General features: G+C 38.9%; 1 protein-coding gene across 5 annotated transcripts in view; it reads left to right on the top strand.

Moving 5' to 3' along the window:
* CCDC148 (coiled-coil domain containing 148) overlaps positions 1 to 26,696 on the top strand; it is a 147,540-nt gene that overhangs the window by 86,968 nt on the left and 33,876 nt on the right. The window lies entirely within an intron of this gene.

Consider the following 26,696-nt stretch of genomic DNA (forward strand, 5'->3'; position numbering starts at 1 on the left):
ACAAAACGTTTAAAATGAAATTGAACTCCTCTAAGGATAAATTGCCAAGCATTGTGAGATACCAAAGCATAGTAAATCAACAGGGACCATATGGCAGTTCTCTGAATTGTACCAATGGGAGACTAGAATATATCCATAAAACAGCTATCCCTTACAGTGTGGAGCATGGCAGTTTTCCAGAAAAAAGTGACACACAACAAAGAAAGCAAATGAAACCAGAATTGTTGTCCCATGTGATCAGAACCTGCTCTCTGAGCATTTCACGTTTTGAGATTCTTGTAAAGACTCTAATATCTTCTCTTCCCAGGATCTGAAATGTGTTATCCTTGCCAAAGTCATCTCCTGATTCAGTCCATATGATGTCAGTTCTCCTTCTGAATCCCTTGATCTCTCTCTTCGTCTCTTTTTTAAAAAAATTCTATTAACATTTAAAAAAATCTTTTATTAGGTCTGGATTTGTGCCATCTGTAAAGCTGGAAGAAATGTGGTGTGTGGTTCATAGAAAGAAGTAATTAAGAATTCCTCCCCCTCCCCCCCTCACACACACAATTGTTCAGAAATTGTCTTTAGCTACTATTTCTTCCTGGTAATTGTAATTGGGCCACAAAACCTTCTTCCCTATTCTAGTGCTAGCAGACAACGTCATTGTCCCCTATTCCCTTCAGTGGAGCTGAGGATTTATTTGTGAGAGGCAACCAAGCCTATGCCATTACCTCATCTGCTTAGGAGACAGTGGCTGTCTATACACTGTGCCACATTCTGAGGTCTTCCTTAGAGCTGAATTTGTGCTATTTTCAGCTGGCAGGGCATGTTTCTGGGCATCATGAAATAATCATGCTGCCGAGCAAGTAGTATGCCCATTAATACATTGTCAAAAAAGAGGAAATGCAACACTAAATGAGAGAGCAGAAAGGAATATTTGCATAACACTGGCATATCGTAGTTTATATGGAATTATACAAATCTGGAGGTGGGGAATACTGTGATTTAAATAGCAATAAAACTGTAACCTGGTTCCCTGTCTGTTTTCTCAGTCTGTTATTTAGTAATAACTATTAATGGGCAACTTTCAGGCCTCTAGTTTGCCATCTTGTGATTCTTTTTTTTTTTTTGCAAAAGTATTTTTATTAATATTATATACAGCAATATACACATCAATAAACATATTATGCGATTATCATCTCTTGTACATTTTCCCCCTTTTTCCTTTATAGGACTTGGTTACATTTCAATTCTTATCCAACATATTTATACATGATTTTAAAACTGTAGATCTAAATCTATATACCAACTTTGTTTACTTTTAGATCATTAGATCTCTTTTAATCCCCCAGTTTTCTTCCCAGTATTTTAACATTGGGAGCCAATCTTCTATAAGTCTGTTTTTTGATTTGTTATTTATCAAGCATGTCAGTCTATCCATTTCTTTTAGTTCCTGCAGCTTAATTATCCATTCTTCAATTGTAGGTGTTTCTTTGTTTTTCCATTTTTTAGCTATTACTATTCTTGCTGCAGTTATAAGATATAATAGGAGTCTCCAATATTTCTTTTCCTCTTCTTTCTTTTTTAATATTGATACCATATTTAATAAATATAATTCTGGTTGCATCTCATATTGTATATTTAACATTTTTAAAATATTTGAATGTATTTTAGACCAGAATTTTTTAATTTTTTTACAATTCCACCACATGTGAAAAAGAGAACCACAACTTTTGTTGCATCTCCAACATTTATCTTCTGAGAGTTTATATATATGTTTCAGTTTCCTTGGAGTAAGGTACCACCTATTTGCAATTTTCATGAAGTTCTCCTTCAGATCCTGTGATGCTGTAAATTTATTAGTTTGTTTCCATGTTTTTTGCCAATTTTCATAATTTAGGAGGTGCCCTATATCTTGTGCCCATCTCACCATATTTTCTTTTATTGTTTCTGATTCTAGTTCCCTGTTTAACATTATTTTATAGATTTTTGATATTTTCTTTTTGTCTTCTTTCCACCAAATTTCATCCAATTCATTAACTACCTCTATTCCTGTATTTTTTAAGTCATCTTTCAATTTTCCTTTTATTTGTTCATACGCGAACCAGTTGAGATGTTTCCCTTCTTTAGCTAATTCTTCTCTCTGTTTTAGTATTCTATCTCCTTTAGTCCCTTTTTTAAGTAAATCTTCATATGTTTGCCATTTTTGATCTTGTATTTGTTTACCAAAAAAGGCTTCTTGTACAGATGTCCAGCATGGAATTTTATTATAAAATATTTTTTTAATTTTTATCCATGTCTTCAGCAAAGCTTTCCTTATGGGATGCATATCAAAGTTTTTATCCACTTTTTGGCGTTCATATATTAGATATGCATGCCAACCATATTTAATTCCGTAACCCTCTCGATTTAACAATTCTGTATTATTTAATTTTATCCATTCTTGTATCCATACAAGATTACATGTCCATGTGTAGAGTTTTAAATCAGGCACTCCATAACCTCCCCTCTCTTTGATATTCTTTAACACCTCCCATTTGATTCTCAGTCTTCCACCTTTCCAGATAAATTGTTTCATGTCTTTAGTGCATTGTTTTATAAAGTCTTCTTTACACAAAATTGGGAGATTAGACAATAAAAATAGTATTTTTGGGAGATAAGACATCTTTATTAATGAGATTCTTCCCAGTATTGATGGTTTGAACTTATTCCAACTTATTAATTCTTTTTGTAATTGCTTCATAGTTTTTTTATAGTTATTATCAACTAAATCTAAATTATTATTTGTAAACCAAATCCCTAAATACTTAACTTTATTTACTATTTTGCAGCCAGTTTTCCCTTTTATCAATTTCTTCTCTTCTTCCTCTATATTTTTGGTTAGTATCCAAGTTTTATCTTTATTTATTTTCATTCCTGCATATTCTTCAAATTCCTTAAATTCTCTCATTAAATGTTCTGTTCCTGTAACTGGGTCTTCTATAATTGCCACCAAGTCATCAGCAAATGCTAGTAGTTTCTTTTCTTGACCCTTTATTTTATTTCCTTTGATAGCTTTATTATTTCTTATAATATTTAATAGTACTTCTATTACCATGATAAATAGCAACGGTGACAGGGGACAGGCAGCGGCGCTGTAGCAGGGAGGGAGAGAGCCAGACCATCTGAGGCCATAAAGGCCTCCTACGTCCTCCAAACCCTTGCAACGGCGGCGGCAGCAGCGCAGCAGCAGCAGGGAGGGAGAGAGCCAGACCATCTGAGGCCATAAAGGCCTCCTACGTCCTCCAAACCCTCGCAGCGGCGGCGGCAGCAGCGCAGCAGCAGCAGGGAGGGAGAGAGCCAGACCATCTGAGGCCATAAAGGCCTCCTACGTCCTCCAAACCCTCGCAGCGGCGGCGGCAGCAGCGCAGCAGCAGCAGGGAGGGAGAGAGCCAGACCATCTGAGGCCATAAAGGCCTCCTACGTCCTCCAAACCCTCGCAGCGGCGGCGGCAGCAGCGCAGCAGCAGCAGGGAGGGAGAGAGCCAGACCATCTGAGGCCATAAAGGTCTCCTACGCCCTCGGAGCAGCGGAGGCAACCCAGGAGCAATGGAGCAGAGGAGTCCCTTTAAAAACAGCATCAAGGGCTCCTGCCCGGCCCCCAGGCGAGCGACGCAGCCCAGGAGGCGCTGGAGGCGCGGCCCATAAAGCCGCGGTCGTACACCACCTACCCTGAGCAGCGGAGAGGTGCAGCCCAGGAAATGTGTGAGACATAAAGGGCGGGGCAGGGGAGAGAGAGGCTCGATTACCTGATTAGCATCTGAATTAATAACAAACTGGTGAACTAAGGGTGCCATTAATATCATTCGGAACGGCGAGACGAAGGGTGTATGAGGAAGTGAAACTCATACACTATTCTTGTCACTGCTTTACCTACCCCTAGGGGCACAAGGTATTTGTAAAAGCACCAGGGAGGTGCTCTTATTTGGTAGAGGGAGGCATAAGACGGGTTTGTTTTCCCTTTTTGAACCCGTTCTCCCAGCCAAGCAGTGATCAAGGTAAACCAATTGGTATTTAGTCTTGTCCACCGTTTTTTTTTCCTCTCCTTCTCTTTCTCTTTTCTTTTTTCCTCTTTTCGTTTTTCTAAGTTTTTTTTTTCTTTTCCTTTTTTTCTTTATATGATGGGTTAAGAGATTTGGACTGTAAAGAGATTTGGACTGTAAAGAGATTTTGGAATAGGACTTGGGTTTTCAAGTGGAATAAGGTAGAAATAAGATACCAACTATTGGGAGTAAAAAGGAAAAATATAAAGCATTGATGTATGGAGTAAATATAGAAAAGATCAAATGACAAAAAAGAAACATAGAACAATGAATACCAGATATAGGACAGCATCACAGACAGAATTAGGGGCAGAATCCAAAAGTGATACCCCAGATACAGCCAGTAAAATGGATGATATTAATAACATAATTCTCCAGGAACTTAGAGAGTTTAAAAGAAGAACTGAAAGAGAATAGGATTGAGATACAGCAAGATTTGCATAGAGAAATTAATAAATTAGCAGAAAAAATTGACAGAATAAACAAAGAAATGGAAGACATTAAAAATGAGACAGTGGAAAATACCTCTAAAACTAAAAATTTAGAACGCAGGATTCAAGATTTGGAAACTAATCAAAAATTAAGCGAACAGAAGTTACTAATATATGAAAATAGATACAGGGCCATCTTGTGATTCTTTAAGTTGGACTGAACAAGGATCCAAACAGAGGTTGCCTTCAAACAGAGGACTGCCCCAGAAACAGCCTTACATATAGAGCTATGGTTTCCAGTGGTTGGTTCTCCAGATGTTTTGGACTTTAGCTCTCCTAATTCCTGACTATTGTCCAAAGTGGCTGGAGCTTCTGGGATCTGAAGTCTACAATAAACGGAGGACCAAAGATTGGGAAACACAAATACAGAGAATTGTTATGAATAAATAGGGCACATGACCAGCCTATGAGATAAGGCAGCTCACATTTCCTTAACATTGAGCACTATCCTACTTCAAGACTGGGGACAAAAGAGAGCATAGCTTTTTTAGGGCTGTGATTGTGAGTTCCAGATGTACTTGAGCAACTATATGTGAAACATTTCCCAATGAAGCCCAATGTTTCACTGTGGAAAAGGATGTTGTAGTAAGAGGCTGGATGATATCAAACTGGATGATGTCATCAGAAAGGGGTGTTTTTCTAATTCTGAATGAGTTGTAACAGAGCCTTTAGGTGTTTCCTTTGCCAGAATGCATTTTTCATCAGCTGAATCATAAAGTGGCAATCCACCCTGCCCAGTACACCTCCAGTGCATCCCACAAAACCTGCTCCAGAGGGCTGGCAAACCTGACAGAACTGGTTTTCAGACCATGTAGAGGGCTGCAGGGAGAGGGGAGGGACAGAAATGTTTGTTGCACAAGTGGTCGGACACCAGCATGACATTTGATATATACCCATGATATGATTTTTCAGTAGCTAGCTAAAGTGTTGAATTGAGAGCTTGAAGCCATTCCTACTAGCCCTACTCTTTCTGGAAGTGAGTCATTTCCTTTCTTCAGCTCACAGAATTATAGTATACAACTATGATTTACTTTTCATTATTCATTGTAGGATTGGGCAAAGGACAACTCTCCAGATGTTGTCAAACTGTAACTTCTTACATGGGCTGCTATCATCATCACCACCACCACCATCAGCAGCAGCATCCCCACAACCTTTTCTAGTTTAAAAAAGGTTAAAGTTAAAATGTAGACAGTTTAAAATTCACATCATACAAAAGTTAAAAGTGTAATTAAACTACCAATTAAATCCAGGTATAAACATTACCATTAAAAAGAAAACAACAAACATAAAATAGAGCTTATTATGCAAGGCCCTTTCCTTCTGAGCAATCAGTCGTCAAAGGCCTGCCAAAACAAAACATAAGAAGTCTTCATCTGCTTACAGAAGGATGGCAAGGGAGGTGCCAATCAAAGCTCTCTAGGAAAGGAGTTCCCAAGCAACCACTGAAAAGGCCCCCTCATGTGTTCCCACCATGTGCATCTGTGAGAATGGTATCCCCAGAAGATCTCAAAATACACAGAGGTTGGTATGAGCACTGGAGTCTAACAACTTCTAATACAGTCGACCCTTCTTATACACGGATTTTTTATACACGGATTCAAGCATACACGGTTTGAAAATGTTAAAAAAAAAGTATAAATTTCAATTATCAAACCTTGATTTTCCAGTTTTTATGAGGAACACCATTTTGCTATGTCATTATATTCAATGGGACTTGAGCATACACGGATTTTGTTATACACGGGAGATCTTGGAACCAAACCCCAGCGTATAACAAGGGTCCACTGTAATTCCTCCAAATGCATCTAAGGAAGTAGGATCAAGTCTATGAAAGCTCATGCTACCAACTTCTATCTTTCAGTTAGTCTCAACGGTTCTGCAAGATCCCTTTGCATACTGAACTTCTGAAGGGCCACATGTTGACTATAACTGCTGTACTATATACTGGCTCTTGTGATCCTTAAGTATGCTACCATTCATGCAACTGGCTGCACAAGTGGTTGTTATGTAACCACTAGTCCAACCAGCTGTGTGATTAGTTGCACAGCTGGAAGCTGGATTGAATTTCTCCCTGCACATAGGGTGGAACTGGGTTGTGCAAATGCAACATCATTTGCAGTAGTAGAGTGACACAATTGGATATTACTCAACATTTTTAATGGAAATTTTTAATTAAATTCTAAGATTGGGGAGTTTTAAAAATTTAGGAAAGAATAGGAATGAATAAGCATACCACTTCACTTGACTTTTGGAATGCAAAGTAGGGCCTAATCTATCTCATCAGAAACATGCAAACTTGAGATGTTTTGTGATGTTAATTTGTTGACTTTGGGGCAAAACAGACCAGCAAGAAGGGGCAGCTTGAAGCCACCCCTTCCAAAGACAGATTGAGGTCACGACAACCACACACCGTGGCCTCAATCTGCCTTGAATCCAGCCCAAAAAGGAGCAGCAAAGATCCACTCCTTTTGGGGCCAGAAAAAAGCCGGCTTTTATGGCTCTGCAGCAGCCTGAAGCCAGCTTCAAGATATTTTGGCGGCATGCTGCATATAAATGCTCCACTGCCAGAGCATCATGTCTGAGCAACCAGGTGGCTGCACACTGGCTTCAGGGTGTCATCAGAGCATGCGGCATGCAAATGCTGCGGTCTATTGATTCCCAAAAGTGGGCTTTTTTCGGCCGTCTGTTTCAGCCCTCAGTCATCATCACAGTAATGGTAGTGATAATGAGGAAACTTTAACAAGAATGAAAGGACAAGTGTCTGCTCCAAAGGAGCTTATAGTCTCACAAAAACAACACAGGGGTAAAACAAATGGCCCTGATGAGGTAGCCCTAAGAGAGCCAGATTTGGGCCGCAGAAACTGCATGCTGCAGCCCCAAAGCAGCCAGCTTCCAGCCCAAATAGGAGAAGAAAAAGTCCGCTCCTATTTGAGGTGGTAAAAGCCGTCCATTTGCCTCTAGAGTCAGCTTTTCGCCGGCTCTAGGGCAAGTGGCGTCTGAACGCCATGTCCCCAAGTCACCCATAAGCCAGCTGGCATGTAATCTCTGGCGTGGCTTTGGGGCAACTCGGGGGTATGGCATAGAAGCTGGCTTTACTGGGCTGTCTGTTTCGGCCCACAAAGACAGCTACAAAAAAGAGGGAAAATGAGGTTAGTAGTAAATCAGGGAAGATGATATAATTGTTGTGTATCCTCTGTAATACAATGATGGGAATGAGAAGTTAAGAGGGAGAAATTCCTTACTAGGTAAACTGCACATTGGGAAATCACAATGCTTGTATCTATTTTACTAGGAAATAATTCTTATATATATTTTAAAGCTCTTTCATATACAATGGACCCTTGTTATACGCTGGGATTTGGTTCCAAGATCCCCCGTGGATAACAAAATCTGTGGATGGTCAAGTCCCATTAAATATAATGACATAGCAAAATGGTGTCCCTTATATATAAAAAATGGAAAATCAAGGTTTGATATTTGAAATTTATACTTTTTTTAACATTTTCAAACCATGGATGCTTGAATCCATGTATAAAAAGTCCCGTGTATAAGAAAGGCTGACTTTACTCCTATACATGCAGGTGACATAGCTAGAAGAACTATGTACTAAAAAGAAAACCTTTGCAAATTCCAGAAGCTAGCTTCCTGTAACAAGTCTGAGCTTGTTCTTCACTTTTATTGTTTCTAATTATAGTTTGTGTTTTTTTTAAATCACAAAGATAATAAAACTAAGCTAATGAACTCCCTTCATTCTAACAGTGATCGCTCACAACTAATTTCCCTTTCCCATCTCTCCTTGGTTCTGCTTCTTTGCTTCTCACTTCCGCCTTGTGCGCTCTTGCAATTTCTTATTGTTCTCAACTCCTAATTAAATTGGAAGGCCTTCAAGAAAGAAGCCTAGATTTCTTATATGTATATTGTACTTCATAAAAGGGCAATGTGTACAGAACAGATATTTACCTTTTTATAGCTTTGGCAGATGTGATCATGTCAATAGTATATCACAAGAAATCAAATGCATATTAATACTCATCTTTTTAAAAAAACTGATTCTTGACATGAGCTAAGCACTTCACAAGGAGAACAGTAAAGTCTGTGGCTCTGAAATCACAGACAAATTTCTTATTGCTTACATCAGACAGCATTCCTAGCCTATCAGTGAACTGCATATTTTTTTCCTAATTGGTTGTTATCCAGTAGGTGGCTTTTAAAATGCTATTAATTACATGTAGACCTTTTAACACCCAATTAAACGTAAATTATCATGTTAGAGGGAGAACAAGCACCTGTACATTATTTATGTATAGATTTCTATCTAGCTTTTGAATCTGTATGATTATTACAGCAGTTAACAATCCAATATAATTAAAAACCCCAAATGAAACAAAAGTGGTATTGTTAAACAGAACAACAGAAATAGAAAATAAAATTAGGCCTTGGTTGCCAAATTTTGGGGTGAGATTTAGAGACAGGTGGGGAAAAATCTGTGGGCCATTTCAGGGGGCTGGACCACACTGTTCGCCTCACAGATGGAGAATCTGTGGCTCTCCAGATGTTGCTGGGCTGCCTTTCCTGTTATCACTCAACACTGGCTATGCTGATGGTAGTTAAAATCCAGAAGCTCTGGAGAGCCACATAGTCTTCACCTCTTGTTCCCTTTCCTTTTTACAAGAAAATCCAAGTGTAAATTCATTCATTCTTTTTTTCAAAATACCACTGCTGCTTCCACTTTCTGAAAACAAATTAGTAAACATTACCTAAATACCCTAAATGAACCAAATCCTATCTGATCTTGGAAGTTAAGCAGGGCCAGCCCTACTTAGTACTTAAATGGGAGACTGCGAATGAATACCAGGTATTGTAGGTAGGCTGTATTGGTAGGCTGTATTACTGAGGAAATACCTGGCAAAACATCCTATGAGTATTCCTTGCAAAGGAAAACCCTATGAAATTTATGGGATAGTCGATAGGTGACTTGGAGGCACACACACATACATCAAGTACTTTGAATTCTCGCTTGGCTGCAGAAACTCACTGGGTGACCTTGAGCAAGTCACACACTCGCAGCCTCAGATGAAGGCAAACATCCTCTGAACAAATCTTGCCAAGAAAACCCTGTGATAGGTTCGCCTTTGGATCGCTATAAGTTAGAAATAACTTGAAGGCACACAACAACAACAATCCAAAAGCACTTAAGAAAAATGGCAAGGATGGTAATAATGCAAGATGATACGATTAGGACATTTTTAAAAGAGGTGCTTCTTCATGTGGCAAAACATAATTATATGTCCTTGCATATTATTTTCATTACCTTTGCATTTATTGTGTCTTGTTTTATGGCTGGCCCACTAGTAGGTAAACATGGGCTTAATTTCCAAGGTGGCTTGCTAAGGCACACGTCTCTGAGGAAATGCCACTGTGGGAGGTAGAACTGAGTTTATCTTGTGTTTCTGTGAATGTCTGCTTTGCTCCATAGAGAGAGAATATGTGTATATCTGCATTTTTAAAAAAAGTAAGCAGTGTGGCATGGTCTCCATAAATTATTTTATGGATTACCCTTTAAATTATTCAGATAATTACCAGCAGGGAGAGATGTGGCAGGAGATTGTTACCTGGCTATTACAGTGAATGGACATCTCAGTTAACAAAGCCTCTGACAAAGAAGGTCTTTTCTACAAAGTCTTTCCCATCCAGGGTGACCAGATATAACTGCAAAGGAGGTCAAGGCACCACAAAATACAGGACATTAAAAAAACTGTAGGATATGACAAAATGAAAGCTAAAAAGGCTCATATAAATTCATTCTTCCCAAATTAATAGTCTTATCATTACTCTTAGAATCAAACAATGTTAGCATTATATATACCGAGATTATAATTATAATGGTAGTTAACAGAAGTAGAAATATTTTATAGAAATCAGTCACAAGATCAAATGTTACTGGGGAAGGTCACTTAGAAATAAAGGAAATATTTTGGGGGATAAAGACAGTGGAAATCAAGGAAGACAAACTAGTTTCAGTGGAAAATTCATAGAAATTGTATTAATATCATTTGCTAAATGAATCCTTTGTAAATAATGACAGTAATACAGTAGTATGTAATGTGCTCTGTAAGTTACATAATAAAAAAACATCAAAAGAGAAGATATGCTGGACTTTTCCCCTTCCTCACTGCCATTCCCTTCTCCTTTTGTGTCTTGTCTCTTTTATTGTAAGCCTGAGGGCAGGGAAATGTCCAGTTAACAATTTGTAAGCCACTCTGATAGCCTTTTGGCTAAAGACCAGGGTATAAGTAAGTAAGTAAATAAATAAATAATGAAATAAAATAAATATAAATTCATGCTTTTTAGCCATGCTCAAAATGAAAGACATCTTGACATTCCTCCTGGACAGAAAGTTGAAATGTAGAATGTGTCAGTCCTGGACAAGGAGGATGTTTGGTCACCCTGTGCCCATCTCCTCTTTCCTTCCTTGTCTTCTGTCTAGCTTGATGTTTTAGCAGCATTGGCATTGGGAGGGTGGTGAAGGAAGGCTGAGAAACACAGAATTTTGGTGACAGGTTGCAGCAGTGTGTCTGCAGTAAACAATGCAATAAAGCTTGATCTAAACTCCTAATTATGGGATTCTGTTCCAGTCGATTCTACCATAGCTATATGTACCTGCCTGCAACGGACAAGGTAAACAGCAGCTATCTTAAAAATCTCTTATGGATCATGTGTGAACAGTAAAACTGGGAGGAAATTTGAAAACAGATTAAGGCCTGTTACAGACAGCCAAAATAAAGCTGCTTCGAGTCACAGTGGAGGTATGATGTTTCACTGATGTATGCGTCCTAAGAGTCCAGAAGCCGCACCAAAGCCACGCTCCAGTCCTTAGGGCTGGAGCATGGCTTTGGTGCGACTTCTGGACTCTTAGGACGCATGCATCATTGAAACACCATACCTCCACTGTGTCTCGAAGCAGCTTTATTTTGGCTGTCTGTAACAGGCCTAACTTATCTCATTAGCTACCCACAATATGTTTAAAAAGCATAAGTCCAAAATGGAAATCATAATAAAAGTGAAGAATGATGAAAGAAAGAAAAATCATCCCAGGATTCATTTTGGAAGAAGCCTTCAGGTCATCTCTAAAAAGTTCAGAATGTTTTTGTTTACTCATACAATGCTTACCTGACATTCTTGTTTCATTTCAGATGTCCAGATTGTTAGTTTTGTGGGATGAGGGAAGTTTGCTGGAACATGAATGTCTCTTCTTTTTTGTGGTGTGGGAACCTATCCCTATTCTTTCCCTGTCATTTCTACCTCTGGTACCAAATTTTCTGTTAAAGACATAATAATTGAGAACACATTTACAGTACTTTGTTAACTGAGGCATACCTGTATGCTGTTAGCTGGTCTCTCCTACTTTCAGTTTCCTGTCCATCCAAGGAGCCCACGATGAAATCCTTTTTCCTCTCTCTTTTTTTTAATGGAGACTTGCATGCTCTATTATGGAAATCTGTTTGAAGGAAGAAGGTGGAACTGGTCTCATCTAATTCTGTTCAGCAGTTATGCAGGCTGTCCAGCTGTTCTATTTAGCAGTCTGTGCTCTTTTAATACATGCGACTGTAGTCAGCAGATCCCCAGCTTGCTGCCCAGCAGTCTCCCTACTTGAGCTAGCTGGAACAATATCTCTGCTTTTTGTTCTATGGGGAGTACAGAATTCACCCTGAAGGACCTCTCTGAAGAGTAACTCGGGAGGTCACATCTGCCATGACAACCATGGAAATATTAGAGTGAATATCTGGTTCTTTGCTCTGTGACATGCAAACTCTTGGCTTGGTATTTTCTGGCAAGCTTGAGGAATCTCAAGGTAGAGGGGTTATGAACAGATCAGTATCTTGCTCATTATAGTTTGGCTGCCAATATGGAAGCTTGGTAAACCAGTTAAGATAATTCACTCCAGGTGAATGGATTCAAATGGTTTCCTGAATATTCCTAGTGGTATTGTTGAAGCTCTGACTGATCTGTGGTACGGTGGATTGGCTAAGGCTGACACTGTCACTTGTTACTGCTTGCCCACTACTTGTACAACCTGGCAATCTCCTTAGTTTAATGCAAACCTGAGGCTGATGAAACAGGAGGGTGATGGATAGAGCACCACTGGAAGAGAACTGGGGACAAATCCCATTGTGGATGGATTAGAAACTATCTGAATATCTATACTTTATCACTGAGGGCAGTGAATAAAGCTTACTTCTCTGCCAGCATGGTAGGTGGCAGATATTTTTCTGAATTGTGTGAGTTGTTCTTCACAAGAGTGCTGGAGAAGGCATACCAGAATGGTCCCTTTGCTGCATTATTGTGGGTAAAATAACTGGCATTCCCTGTGACTTGAACTCTGTTAAGACAGAGAGAAGGTTGAATAACTATGCCAATCATTTGCCCTATTCTGTGAGATTCTTTGATATCATCCTACTTGGATTGAAGTTATGTATACTATCCATGTTAAATATTCCAGCTAAATTAAAGACTGGGAGGATCCTGTCTCACCAATTTAGGGCACTGCTTTCCAGTCTGTTTCCAGGGACTGTGCAGCACATGGATGCATAATTTGGACCAGTGTTCCTCTCACATCAATCTAGATATTGAAACCAACACCTGAGGCCTTTCTTCAGGTCTGTCTACTTTTATAAGTAAAGTGGATAGTGGGCTGAAACAGAACCCATTTTGGTGATGTGCAATCTATTGTATTACTTGAGATGGTGACAAGGATTTTTTGGTGAGGAGGGCCATGGCATCTGTGTCTTGCAGTAAGAAGAGAAATCCCTTGCCCAAGTGTTAAAATAAATCTGTTGATCTCAGCCATAATATAGCAGTTGTGTCTAAGGTTGTGCATGCAGTGTCAGCCTCACCTTTAGGCAGAATGAGGCAGCAACCTCAAAGTGTCAGGAAATGGTCAGCAAAGTCTTAAATATTTAATATCTGAAATAAATATTGTTAAAGTTTTGGCCAGGAAAAGGGTGGTCTGGATAGCCCAAGGGCCACACAAGCAGCTTTTGTGGCTTTGTGCTTTACACAACTTTGTGTTAGCTCTGTTAGAGCACTTTAAGAACCATTATTAAATTTGAAATAGATAACATCTGCTATAAAAATAATGTTGTCATAAACAAAGTTATTGGAAGGTAGGTTGAATAAATTCCTTTTTTAAAAAAAGCTTAAAAGATAGGATTTTAAACCCCATTTACACTGGGATTAGAAGGTCTGAAAAGTCTAAATGCACCCGGTTATGGATCATAAATTATTATCTGAAAGTTAAAGCATATTGACCAAAGTCCTGCTGGAGGCAGATATAATCTCATTTGACTGTTTTAAAAAATATACTAAGTGGATGATGATTGATTTGTGACCCAATTCTTCCTGCATATGTTAAAACACAGAATAAATTAAGGCTTATAGCAGAGGCAAAAGTATATGATGAAGCTGCAGGGGGTCACTGGAATTGCTCTAGTAAAAAAATGGAGAACATATTTGGCTTTCACTTTGTCATTGTAAGCTAAAGAAGCCATTATCAGGTTTATATTTCGTGCAGATGGAGCCATCTGTTGTGATAAAGAAATAGTGGTTGTGGGACATTTTTAAAAGATTGTTCACAAAAGATAAACAGGTATCAAAGGTATACATAGTTATTAATTTTTGAATGAGCACTGATGGGCTCTTTAGGTGGAAAATATGAAGGTTTAAACAAATAGACTGTATTATAGTGACAATGTTATTGTTGTATAAACTAACTTGTTCTTAGAATTCAAAGATATAGCCATGTTACTCTGTAGAGATCTTGTGGCACCTTTGAGACTAACTGAAAGAAAGAAGTTAGCAGCATGAGGTTTCGTAGACTAAAGTTTACTGCATCTGAGGAAGTAGACTTTAGTCTACAAAAGCTCATGCTGCCAACCTCTTTCTTTGAGTTAGTCTCAAAGGTGCTACAAGGTCTGACTTGTTATTAGTTTTTTGTTTCTTGTGATAATCACTTTGGATTATCTATGGATAATCCAACTATGGATTTCCAGAAATGGTTGATTTCCAAATATCAGCAGCCCCAACCAACATGGAATGATGAGGGCTTTCATTCAACAACATCTAGGCCACCTGCCTCATCCCATATCCCTTTGCTTGAACTTGGGAGAGAAGGAAACTGCAACATGAATTTTGAAAATTCCACTTCTTATCCACCCCAGCTTTCTTTTGTTTTCCCTTTCCCCACTTTTTCTAATCTCCTCTCCTCCTCTCTCTTTCTTCATCTTATGGATTCACAAGGGGTGTGTGTGTGCAGATTTAAGAGTTTCAAAATTCACTTTCCTCAGGTGACTCTGCTGGTGTGCAGTTGTGCCATGACTGGGGCATTGAAGGCTTAGGATTAAAAACCTTAAGATGGAGGAAGCTGGTTTTGAGAACCAAGTGTGTAGTATAATTTCCTGCTTTAAATGTCACAAAATAAGGTTGGCGATAGAATACATCTCCTCTTGTATAGTTCTACAAGTCATGGCCTGTAACAAAATATGGTGGTGTATCTCCAGCTCCCTGCAAGTATGTTCTAGACAGCCTTGGCCAAGAATTTTGTAATGCTATTTGAGGGTTGCAGAAGACTCCAGCCTGGAGCAATATGCCAGTTAGTTCTGAGCTTCTCCTGTCAACAGGAAAGGAAGAAATCACCACTGAGGTAAATCGCCATCACCCACCTTCCTTACTTGCTGCTGCTCTTTCACTGGCTAGGACTAGAGCCCCTTACTCTTGCAGAGGCTGATAGAGTCAGCTGTCCTACATGCAGCCAAGGAAAAAGAAGCAAATTCTCATCTTCACCACGTCTATGAACAGCTTCTTTTAAAACTATTTTAAATTTCATACTCTAGTTCCTACTGATCGTACATAAGCCCCAGTGGGAGCCATGTCCAGCTGAAAAGCAGGTTGAACAGACTTCAGATAGATACATATATTAAAAACAAAATACAGAACTGGTGTTAATTGTGCATGATTTATAGCTATACCTCCTGTGGGATAGGAGAGTATAGGCTGGGGAGAAGGCTTTTTAAATTTCATATCAGAATGTTCTTGGTCCTAGCATTCACTTCTGTGCTGCTGTAAGTGGGACTCCTGCAGGCAGCCACATGTTCTTAGACTGCAGCTCCCAGTAGCCCTAGCAAACCTCAGTGAGGAATGCTAGGAGTTGCAGTCCAAGAACATCTGGAGAATCTCACAATTCCTGCCCCTATTATAGGCTGTATAGAGGCCTGCCAAGTGTTGTCTCACTTAACCTCCCCAGGGACCTCACTAGGGAGATGCTAGGGGAGTGGGCCACATCGGGTGACACCCATGGAGATGCTGGCACCACTGCTCCCCAAACATCAGCCTTTGGGCAGAAACAGGCTGTGGTGTTTGCCTGCATCCCTTTCAAATGCTGGCGCTCAGCAGAAGGGATCGTGTGAGTGGGGTAAGGCTCAGTGCGGAGAGAAAGGGAGGCCTCAGATTTTTTTTAAAAAGAATTAAAAATTTTATTTTTTTAAAAAAATTACTCTATTTCAATTTTCTTTTAAAATATCACATCTTACCAGATTTTCAATTTAATCACATGCAGTTTTGCACGTGTAAATACATTTAGGCTGTGTGTATGATACTATTATTTGTTTATGCCACAACTATTACCTTTGCATTCTGTGATCTGGGGATTTCAATTTCTGAGTAACAGTAGTAGAAAAACCATTATTAAGGATTCTGGATGGTGTGGTATGGGAGGAGTTCAGTGGGAAGAGGGGTGACACTATGAGTTACCCCACCAGGTGATGCCAACCCTAGTAACACCACTGAACCTCCCTATATCTCTGCAGTATCTTTAGCCCCAGTGTATTCTTTATAGTAATGCCAATTAAGACCAAAGAAGAACCAGTAAGAATCAGTACCAAAACAAGGGCTGAAAATAGTCCAAAAGTCCAAAATCTGTAGGGTGCATCAGAGAGTAAGGCATCCAGACCTGGGAACAGAAGGGCACAGTCAGTCCTCACAGTTGGCTGCTTCCAGATGAAGACTTTTAATCCTGAGCATTTGATATCCCACTCAAGGCACAGCTGCTCACCATCAGAGTCACCTAAAGAAACTGAATTTTGAAACTCCTAAACTTGTCCTCTCCCCACCCCCAGTCTTGGAAATCCATAATCTGAACAAAGGGAGAAAGAAAGGAAAAGAGATTAGAAGAAGTGGGAAAAGGGAATGGTGGAGTGGGTGAGAAGTGGGGTTTTCAAAATTCATGCAGCTCTTTCCTTCTCTCCCAAGATCAAGATAGGGAATGGATGAGATGGGATAAAGCATGAGGGAGGAGTAAAATCGTGGGTTACATTTTTCATTTTCACCCTGATTTAGTGCCAGCTTTTAATATAATTTGAATTGGCAATTTAATATAAATGTAAGAATTAGACTGTCTCCCAGTACTTATTTTGATTTCTTTTAAAGCATATTAATGATTAACTAACTGCATTAACCTCCCCTTTCCCCCCTAACTCCCCTATTTCTGGGGTGGGATAAATCTTTTAGCTAAGTCAGTTCTGCATTAAGAAGGGCTAGGGGAATCCCTTGCCTATTGCAGATGGGTCATCTGAATTGTGAATCATGAGTATAAACCACCATTTTGTATATTCCTAGAGGCTCAGCAGACTTGGGTGGATGTGAGAGTTAATGAATCCACCCAGATGGCAAAGATATTATCATACAAGTCAATAAAATGTGAGAAAAATGGAATGCTCCTGTCATTATAGCGTGATTGCTCAAAGATTTTCACATGATGTCACGATCATCCAGTACTTCTGTGAATAAACTGGAACAATCCTGTAACTTCTTATTACTGGGGAAATGCCTTGAATACTTTGCCAACAGTGCTTAATTCGCACTATTGCAAAGGCACAGAAGCTAATAACGATGCATTAGTGCTATTGGGGAGCTCTATTGGGTTGTTTTTCTCATCTGCACTTTGGCACAGGCAATTCGCTCATTGCTAGCATCGTTTTCAGAGTAGAAATGGATAGTGGTTGGTAAAAGTAAATTTCTGAAATGTTGCATAAGTGTATGTAGAGAGATCTTGTAGCACCTTTGAGACTAACTGAAAGAAATAAGTAGGCAGCATGAGCTTTTGTAGACTAAAGTCTACTTGCTCAGATGCAGTAAACTTGAGTGTATGAAAGCTCATGCTGCCAATGTCTTTCAGTTAGTCTCAGAGGTGCTACAGGATCTCTCTATGCATGATTCTACAGACCAGCATGGCTATATCTTTGAATTCTAGCATGACCAGTAGGAAAAGGAACAACACAAGGGAGTGGTGAGGGAAGGAAACCCGGGATATTTAAGGAAAGTTTGGGTGCAAACCAGGGAATATGCAAATCTGGGAACAAAAAGAAATGGAAAACCTCCATACTTCCAGAGACTTTTTCCCTTCTGGATAACCCCTCATCTTCCTCATTGGAAACAACATTCTAATTTTAGTGCATATGGATGACAGAGTGGTTTCTGGTACACTACTGGAAAGAAATGAAGAATCCTGTGCCACAATCTAGAATTTGTTGTCATGTTCAGTCACGGTTAGTGCACATAACATCCCTACAGCGTACACTGGTCAAATGATTAACTGACTATGAAGAAGTATCCCCTCCGTGTAGCAAAGCAATCTGTACTCATTTTGCAAATCCTCCTTTTGCTATGTATAAACTATGAATTATATTTGAAAGTAATTTTTTTAATTACAACTGGCATTCAAAGCTTATTGCTCCTGGCAATCGTTGCCTTGCTAAATTGTGGTCTCATTTGCAAAGCATGCTGTGGGGAAGTCAGTTTTCCTACTTCTGTAATATTAGCTTAACAATTTGGATAGTTTAATATTGAAATAGCACACATAATGTTTGCATGCTAAAGGCCGTTTCCTGACATTGTACCACAGAAGATTGAAGAGCTGCAATACACATCAGGAGTACACACTGTGTGTTTATGTGTGAGTGTATATGGGAGGGAGGTAATCTACTTTAGGCTTATGTTTAGCTAGTAAGGTTGCTAGCTCTTATAAAACTGGTAATAGAAGTATTTTTATACATGCAGTTCTAGTATATATTTTATAAAATTATATTGTAATGTAACTGGGTGACATATAGTGTTGTGTAAGTAGAGATGTACTTGGACAGCAGGCCTTTCCTCTCTCTCCCCACAGTCTGTCTCCCAGAGAGCTCCCAATCCTCTGGATTATTTTTTCAGGCTGAATTGGATTTCACAGTTAGAAAGGATCATATAGTTCCTCTCCATATATTGCTGACACAAGCCATTCTGCCAGTGGAAGGAGTTAATTCAACACCCTCATCTGCTTCATATTTAATTGATAACATTATATCCTAAATAACTATGGCGCTTATATATACTGTAGGAACATAAGAGTCTTTGTTCAGATAATTTGGTTATCTTGGCCAGAGTTGTCTATTCAGACTGATAGATGAAAGTTGCTGCAGGGAAAGTTTGTGGTCCACCACTAAAACCAAGAGCTTTCTTACCCTGCTATATCTGTGCCTTTCTGAGCCTATTTGAGCCGAGGGTAGTATTCCTCTAGTCCTGCTTGCACAATAGAAGGAGAATTTCACCATTGAATTATAAATGTTACCTCACAATTCAAACATGCAATCTTTTGACAGTAAGAATAAATACACAATTAAGAGACAAACTGAGGTGATTTGTTTTAACATTGAGGTGAGCAATATGTGGCCCTCCACATGTTCTTGCACTGTAATTGCTGTTATTTCTCACCATTGCTATGCTGGCTAGTGCTGATGAAAAGTGCAGTCCACTAACAAGTTGCCCAGCCTGGGTTTAACATGTCATCTGAACCAGGGATCTTGGTTTGTTGCATCTCTTGCAAACCAGGGTAAAAAATCAGGGTTTGTTCTTAGTTTACAAATCCTGACTGCTTTTGAAGCAACAAGTCAGGATTCTCTGTTGAATGATACATGGCAAAAACAAAGTATTCCTGGTTTGTTTAGTTAGTTGTGCTAATAAGACAACTGAAATACTGTAGAAATGGACTGTACTAACTAGCATGCAGCGAGTTCAACTAAACTCAGATTGCCCAGAGTTCCAACTTGTTATTCTCTGTGTGCATAGCTACACTGCCATGTGAAATCTAGTTTTGCATTTGAAAAATATCTTACACCTGTCTATTTTCTAAAAATGCTTTTTACTTACAAATTTTATTCCTATAGCCAAAGATTTCAAGTTTAAATTGTAAAAACCAACTTCTACTTTAACTGTGACATTTTTCTCATGAAAAATTCCTTCGAAGAAATTCCAGTATTTAAATGTTATTTAATTGTTGCTCAAAATGAAAAGAAAGTGCCCTGTGTAACCTCTGCCAGCCTGTGGTACTTTATCTCCCCTGCAGATACAACAGCACTTAGAAAAATACAATATTCTAATTCTACTGGTATAATTTCCCTTTATGTTGTTGTTATTATTCCAAGTATTCTTACCCCACCAGCAACATACTTTTCTGCTTTGACCAACTGTGTGTCCTTCAGCAGCGTCCAGTTACACCGAAAAGACTTCCAAATCCAAAGCAAACCCTCCTCAGCCCCTGAGACTTTAAAATGTAAAATGCATTTTCGCTATCGTCAGCACTAGCTCATCTCATTACATTCTATTACCAGAGAATGGTAACTCTGATCGTCACTAGTAAGTGAATCTTTAGGAGAGCCATTCTGCTGTTTATGGGGAGAAAAAAAACCTCTGTCACTAAGAGCTTTTTCTTTCAATGCATTCAGCTTCGCGACCTGGCCGAGGATGAGTGGGTGGGTAGATTTTGGCAGCCAGCTTGATTTTTATCATAAGCTGGGGAAAGAAAATGAATGAATGTATGACTCACAGAATTTAGACTAGAGGAAAGATTTCTTAGGCATTCTGTTCAGTCTTGCACTTAGGGTTTAATTCACTATTCTACTTAAATTTCTGACTAAAAAAAAAAGGACACGCATTGAATCTCAATTCATTATCTGCACTTTCCATGTCAGTAGGGACTTGGCACAAAATGTATTCATAGATTCTTGGTAAAATAAAGAATACATTTTTTCCCCAAAAGCTGACTACTCATTTCTCTATAACTCTGCAAGATGCTTCCACGTTTGTTTTTATGTAAAACATTATCACTCTTACTCATTCTCTCAGTGAACTAGTGTGGCAGATAACTGCTTTCCCATTTTGCAGATGGAGAAACTGAGACCTAAACATAAGTAATCTCTGGGTCTGCCCATGAATTTATAGATGGAATGCAGTCTAATCACACTCTGAAAATCCATTTGAACATTCTGTAATCTCAACTTGGTTATACAATTTATTGTTTACACATTAATATGGCCCACAGTTATTTCTGGAAAGTAGTACATATGGGTTTGTAATTCCAGAGGTCTTTCAGGCTTTAGGCTTTGTCTTAAAAGTGGGCAATGGGAAACAGTTGCTGTGCTCTTGTCATTTATTTATTCATTTAAATACTTGATGAATAAATTACATTTCTTGTAGCAACCCCAAGTTAACTTATAGAATAATTTGAAAAAGAATAAGATCAGTTCCATGAAAATGCCTAGAATTGAAAACACACACATACAACCTATAAGAGCCTAATTGCACAGGAAATCCTTTGCTTTCTTCCTAAAAGCTTATAACATAATGGGGCTTAAGCATTGCCACCAGAAAGTTGCATTGGCTGCTCCTCCAAGATTGGAAGAGTATAAATGGTCATGGCTTAACCCTTTTTGTGAGAGATGTAATTGCTTGGCAGGGCTTGAGTATGCATTTGGAGCTCGACCTACTTGGAAACAAGAAGCCATAAAATGACTATGTGTTTCCCCCCTCCTAGTGAATTAATGCTTTCTGACCAGTTCTTGGGGGATGAATATGACAACATGGACTCCTTCAAGATGGGCTGCCTGTTGAGTTGGGCCAAAAAGAGGCCTTCTTTCCCACTGATAGTGTTTATGCATTAATGGAGTTTGGAAAGTTACTGCTTTGACTATAGTTCATGGAATCCCACTGGTCATGCTGGCTGGGAAATTTTAGTTTTTAAAAAGCAGCTTTACCAAGAGTTGGGCATTTTGGATTGTGGCAAAAGTGTACAAGTCATTTCTGAAAGTTGAACTACCCATTTAAACATCCACTTCTTTTAAGAAAGCACGGGAGCAAAAATTAGTGTTTTAAAGTTCATTGAAAGAGAAACGAAGGTATTATATAGCTGCCTTTGAAAAAAATAGGCAGTTGTAATGAAATTGTGACCCATTTTGCTGTATTGCACTTCTGCGTTTCTCAATAATGATAGCACTTGATCCTGGTTGCTTCATTATTATCATTCCACAGTTCAGTGCAAACGATCTGCTTTAAATAGGTGATTACAGTAGTCTCCTTCGTAGAAAAACAGCAAAACTACTCCTCGCCATTGCATCTTGTGCTGACGTTTTCATCGGCAGCTTATGCACTGGAAGAAAATAGCTGTATTTTTCTATTGATTTCTTCAGCCAACAGATAGGTTATCTTATCCACATGAATCTTTAAAATAATAAATGCATGGTGGCAATCTTTATGAGGCATGCTCAGACATCTGGTCTGCTTCATGGGTTGGATGTATATTATGAACATGTTCAAGCCTGTTTTGTGCGCTGTGCCTGGCTATGAAATCTTTCATGGCAACATTATTGAAACAACATTGTCATAGTTAAACTCTTATCTATAAGGCCTATAAGCTGATTTGTACTTTGGTTCTAAGCATACTTACTTGAATATAATTCTGAATCAGTTCTTCCTGATAAGTGTACTTATGCTTTCAGGTTGATTACTACTCTGAGCACACTCTGGAGAGTATACAACCCACAATGAACACAATGGAACATACCTCTGAATAAAAATGAATGCCAGTGTACAGCATGTCCCATTGATTGAACTGGGTTGTGGATCCAGCTGTGAAATCTTATACATGTTTGATTACAATTTTCTTCTAACCACCTTTAATGTTTCTAAAAGGTTGCCACTGGATATTGCACAATCTGTATGTTTAGCATCGATCTTGGTTTTAAATGCATATTGCAGATATTACAGGTTTGGCAGGGTGGGAGAAGGATGATGCTACTTTTATAAACAACTTCAAAGAATATTGATCTTTAGTAGCAATTTCACCGTCTCTGTTGTTGTTTCCACTGCAACATCTGCATTGTAATAAAAATCAGACCTGTAGCATTTCTCACTTCCTTTTCTCCTCTGAGATTTGTTTGTGATTGGCAGGGATGGCTGTCAGTAATCTGTTTTGCTGATGAATTATTAGTATGCAGTGTATAATCAAATGAGACAAATAATACTTCCTGATTTTAGAAACAAAAATTATCTAGAATAGATTTGGGTTGGGGAGGAATAGTTCACTAATTGCATGTAATTATTATTTATGTTAATATGCCATTGCTTATTACTGCTGAAGTTGTTTAAGAAATTGATGGATTCCAAAAATACGCAGGCTAGCTTTTGGTCCAATTTTATGTACACCAACCGATTTTTACAAATGTGTTTTTTATAGGGAATGGCAAAGATGCTTATTTTTAATAGGCAAATAAATTTAAAAGATAGTCTCCAGTAATTTATAATGACCCTTGGTTGAAATATATTTCTTGAATCCAATCATTAATCCTAACAGGAGTAAACCCACTAAATCAATAAGACTTAATGTGCTGACATACCATTCAGTATAAGATTCACTAGGTTTGCTCTAGTTGGGATCACAAGTAAGACTGAGGCAATTCTAATATTTCAGTGAAGAGAAGTACAGGAAGATCACAGGTCATGTGTGACTGAAAAGAATCAGCACTGGGGATGAATTTGAAGATGAAAAATTCAAACCGATTACAACATCTGGAATTGATATTTTCCAAAAATGTATCCAGACCCAAATTATAGAGCACAGTGTGCACTGTGTTGTATGCATGAGTTGCCTGGGCATACAGACGTCTCTCTTCTGGTCACTAGAGATATTGCCCCAGTTTGCATCCATTATGGATGTGCTTAGGGAAGTCCTTGAAGGCAGGGAGGAACCTTCTAATGATGCACACTTGAGTCTCTGTGATTCCCAACTCAGAATCTTAGTGTGCAAAAGCCCTGTGGGTAGTGCCTCTGACTCTTGCAAGTTAGTAGAGAGGTGGTTCTGCATGAAGGTTCCTGCTGATGACCTTCAGCTCATTTTCCATATTAGGGCGCAAACAGACAGACCAAAATAAAGCTGCTTCGGGTCATTTTGGAGGTATGCTGTTTAAATGATACATGCATTTTAAGAGGCCAGAAGCTGTGCCAAAGCTGCGCTCCAGTCCTTAGGACTGAAGTGTGTCTTTGGTGCAGCTTTTTGACTCTTAGGACACATGCAGCATTTAAACAGTGTACCTCCAAAGTGACCCAAAGCAGCTTTATGTTAGCCTGTCTGTTTGGGCTCATTATTTACTCAGAGCCGTAAACTGTAAATAAGCACAAAGAAAGATTCATATTGTCTGTGAGCCTGCTTAGATTTTCAATTGACACTTTATTCTTAAATAGTGTAGAGTATAAGGTCTACTGAATAAATCAGAGGATTAAACAACTTCATGCTTGTAATTAAATATAGTTTTATTGATTAAATGGGTGAGTTATGTTCTCTGAGGAGGCTTTTCCCCCCACTCTAAGCACTTGTTTACATGTCAGATTTGAAGTACCAGGTCCAGGGGAGAAGAAAATATCTACATATAGATAACACTGGCAGCATTTGAACAAAGGATTTTGCTGTTCAGGTATGTTTTCTCTGCCACAGCATATCTTAATACTCCAAGTCAGCTTTCCCCCAAGTATGTTGGATTGCAGTGCCCATCATTTCCAGTAAGCATGGCCAGTGGGTGTGTCACTCAACACGTGTGGAAAGTGCCAGGGTGAGGAAAGACTGCCTCAAACTCAAGAGAGAACAAAGGGCCCGAACAGACAGGCCAAAATTAAGCTGCTTTGGGTCACTTTGGACGTATGCTGTTTAAATGACATATGGATCTTAAGAGGCCAGAAGCTGCGCCAAAGCTGCACTCCAGTCCTTAGGTCTGGAGTGTGGCTTTGGTGTGGCTTCCAGATTCTTAGGACGGATGCATCATTTAAACAACATGCCTCCAACATGACCCGAAACAGCTTGGTTTTGGACTGTCTGTTCAGGCCCAAAGAGTCTAGTGGCACCTTCAAAACTACCTTTAGGCAGTTAAAAAAATGCATTTGGGATAAATGCATGCCCTTCAAATGTCCCAATTTGGCAGAGACAGTCTCAATTAATCCTCTATTTTCCCACTTTTCAACTACTTTGAAAATGTCCCAGTTTAATTCCTCTGTTCCAAATTCGTTCAGATGGATTAAACACACAGCATCACAAAAGCTGAAGGAAAACTGGTGCAAAATGTTCCACAGATGGTATCTAACCCCAGATAAGGTAGCTAAAATTTACAAAAGTAAAATCAACAAATCTTGGAAATGTGAGGAAATAGAAGGAACTTTTTTCACTGTTGGTGAGATTGTAAATATGTGAAAAAATATTGGAGGACTATAAAAACAACAATTTATGATATCTTACACTTCAAATTAGAAATGAAACCTTTCTGTTGAGTATGTTCGAGAATGAAATGGAAAAGAAGCATAGGAAAGTCTTGTTTTATATGACAACTGTTGCTAGGATTGTTTATGTACAGAAACAGAAAACCAAAAATACTCCAAATGGTTAATGAAACTACTAGAGATAATAGAAATGGATAGGTTGACGCAGGTCCGATACAGCTGAAAGTAGGGCTCGGGAGAGCGGAGCACCCACAGGCTCCCGAACCCTACCGCATGCTATGGGTGCCGTCATGGCATGCCGCCATTTACACGGTGCACACGATGACGCAGTGGTGGAGAAAGGAGCTGCATTTCGCAGCTTTTTTCCCAGCGCATCATTGCTTCGCCGTTTGGTTGGTGCCGCCACAATCCAGGGGAAAAAGGGGCGGCCTCTGTCTGCCCCTTTCTCCCAATCTGTATAGGCCTACAGTTGTTAAGAAATTACTCTTCAGAAAAATTTAACAATGATTGGGCTTTGCTTTTTTTTACTTGATGGAGCAATGGGGTGATATAATAATATAGAAGAATAAGAGTTGACTGACTATAGTAAGGAAATAAAATTGTCAATTGGTGACAATTGAGAATAGAGATGTAGTTAAGAGAAATTATAGTAAATAGAACAGAGAAATTTGATATAATAATGATAGAACAGGACTAAGAAGACAGAAAATGGATAAAGATAGGGGAAGGTAGCAAAGTCGACTATTTCGAAGTAGAATATTAAGAAAGGAGATTACCATATATACTCAACTATAAGTCGACCTCATGTATAAGTTGAGGGCAACATTTGAGGCTAAAATTATGAATTTTGCTATGACCCATGGATAAGTCGAGTGTAAAACTTAGGGGCATATAGCAAAGGATCTAAAGGATGAGCAAAGCGAAACAATGTCAAAGAAAATTCCAGAAGACATAACTCTTTGTCCTTACTCTTAAGACTGGATGGATGAGAGAGTAGAGGGGATCAGTGCATGTTATACTCTTGCTTTTCACCAGGAGATGTTTTTTTTTCTTTTAAATAAGAGTTAAGATACAATACTTACATTGACCCATGGATAAGTCGAGTCAGGTTTTTTTTTGGATCAGTTTTTTGACCTAAATTTCTAGATTTATACATGAGTATTTACAGTATATAATGACTCAGTACAGGAGAGAAAGGAAGCTAATATATGGATCGATTGGTAGGTGAAGATGAGAAAGGTGACAGACTGTAGAATATTATGGTTTTAAGAAGGAAAAGTAAGTAGAAGAGGGTGAGAGTAAGTGAAGAGGGTAAGATGAGAGGAAGGAGGTGAGAAAATGAGGAGATGGAGATAGAGAGATGAAAAGAGGGGAGAAGGGAAAGAAGATGAGGAAGTGAGTTAAGGAATGGAGAGGAGATAATGAGAGGGATTGATGGGGAGGAGAAGGAAAGTGGAGGGAATATACGTAGATGGAGAGGAAGAAGAAATAGAGAAGAGGGAAGAAATGGAAGT

This window comes from Sceloporus occidentalis, unplaced genomic scaffold (genome assembly GCF_023333645.1).
Source record: "Sceloporus occidentalis isolate IW3139 unplaced genomic scaffold, rSceOcc1.0.p SCAF_4, whole genome shotgun sequence".
NCBI lineage: Eukaryota > Metazoa > Chordata > Lepidosauria > Squamata > Phrynosomatidae > Sceloporus > Sceloporus occidentalis.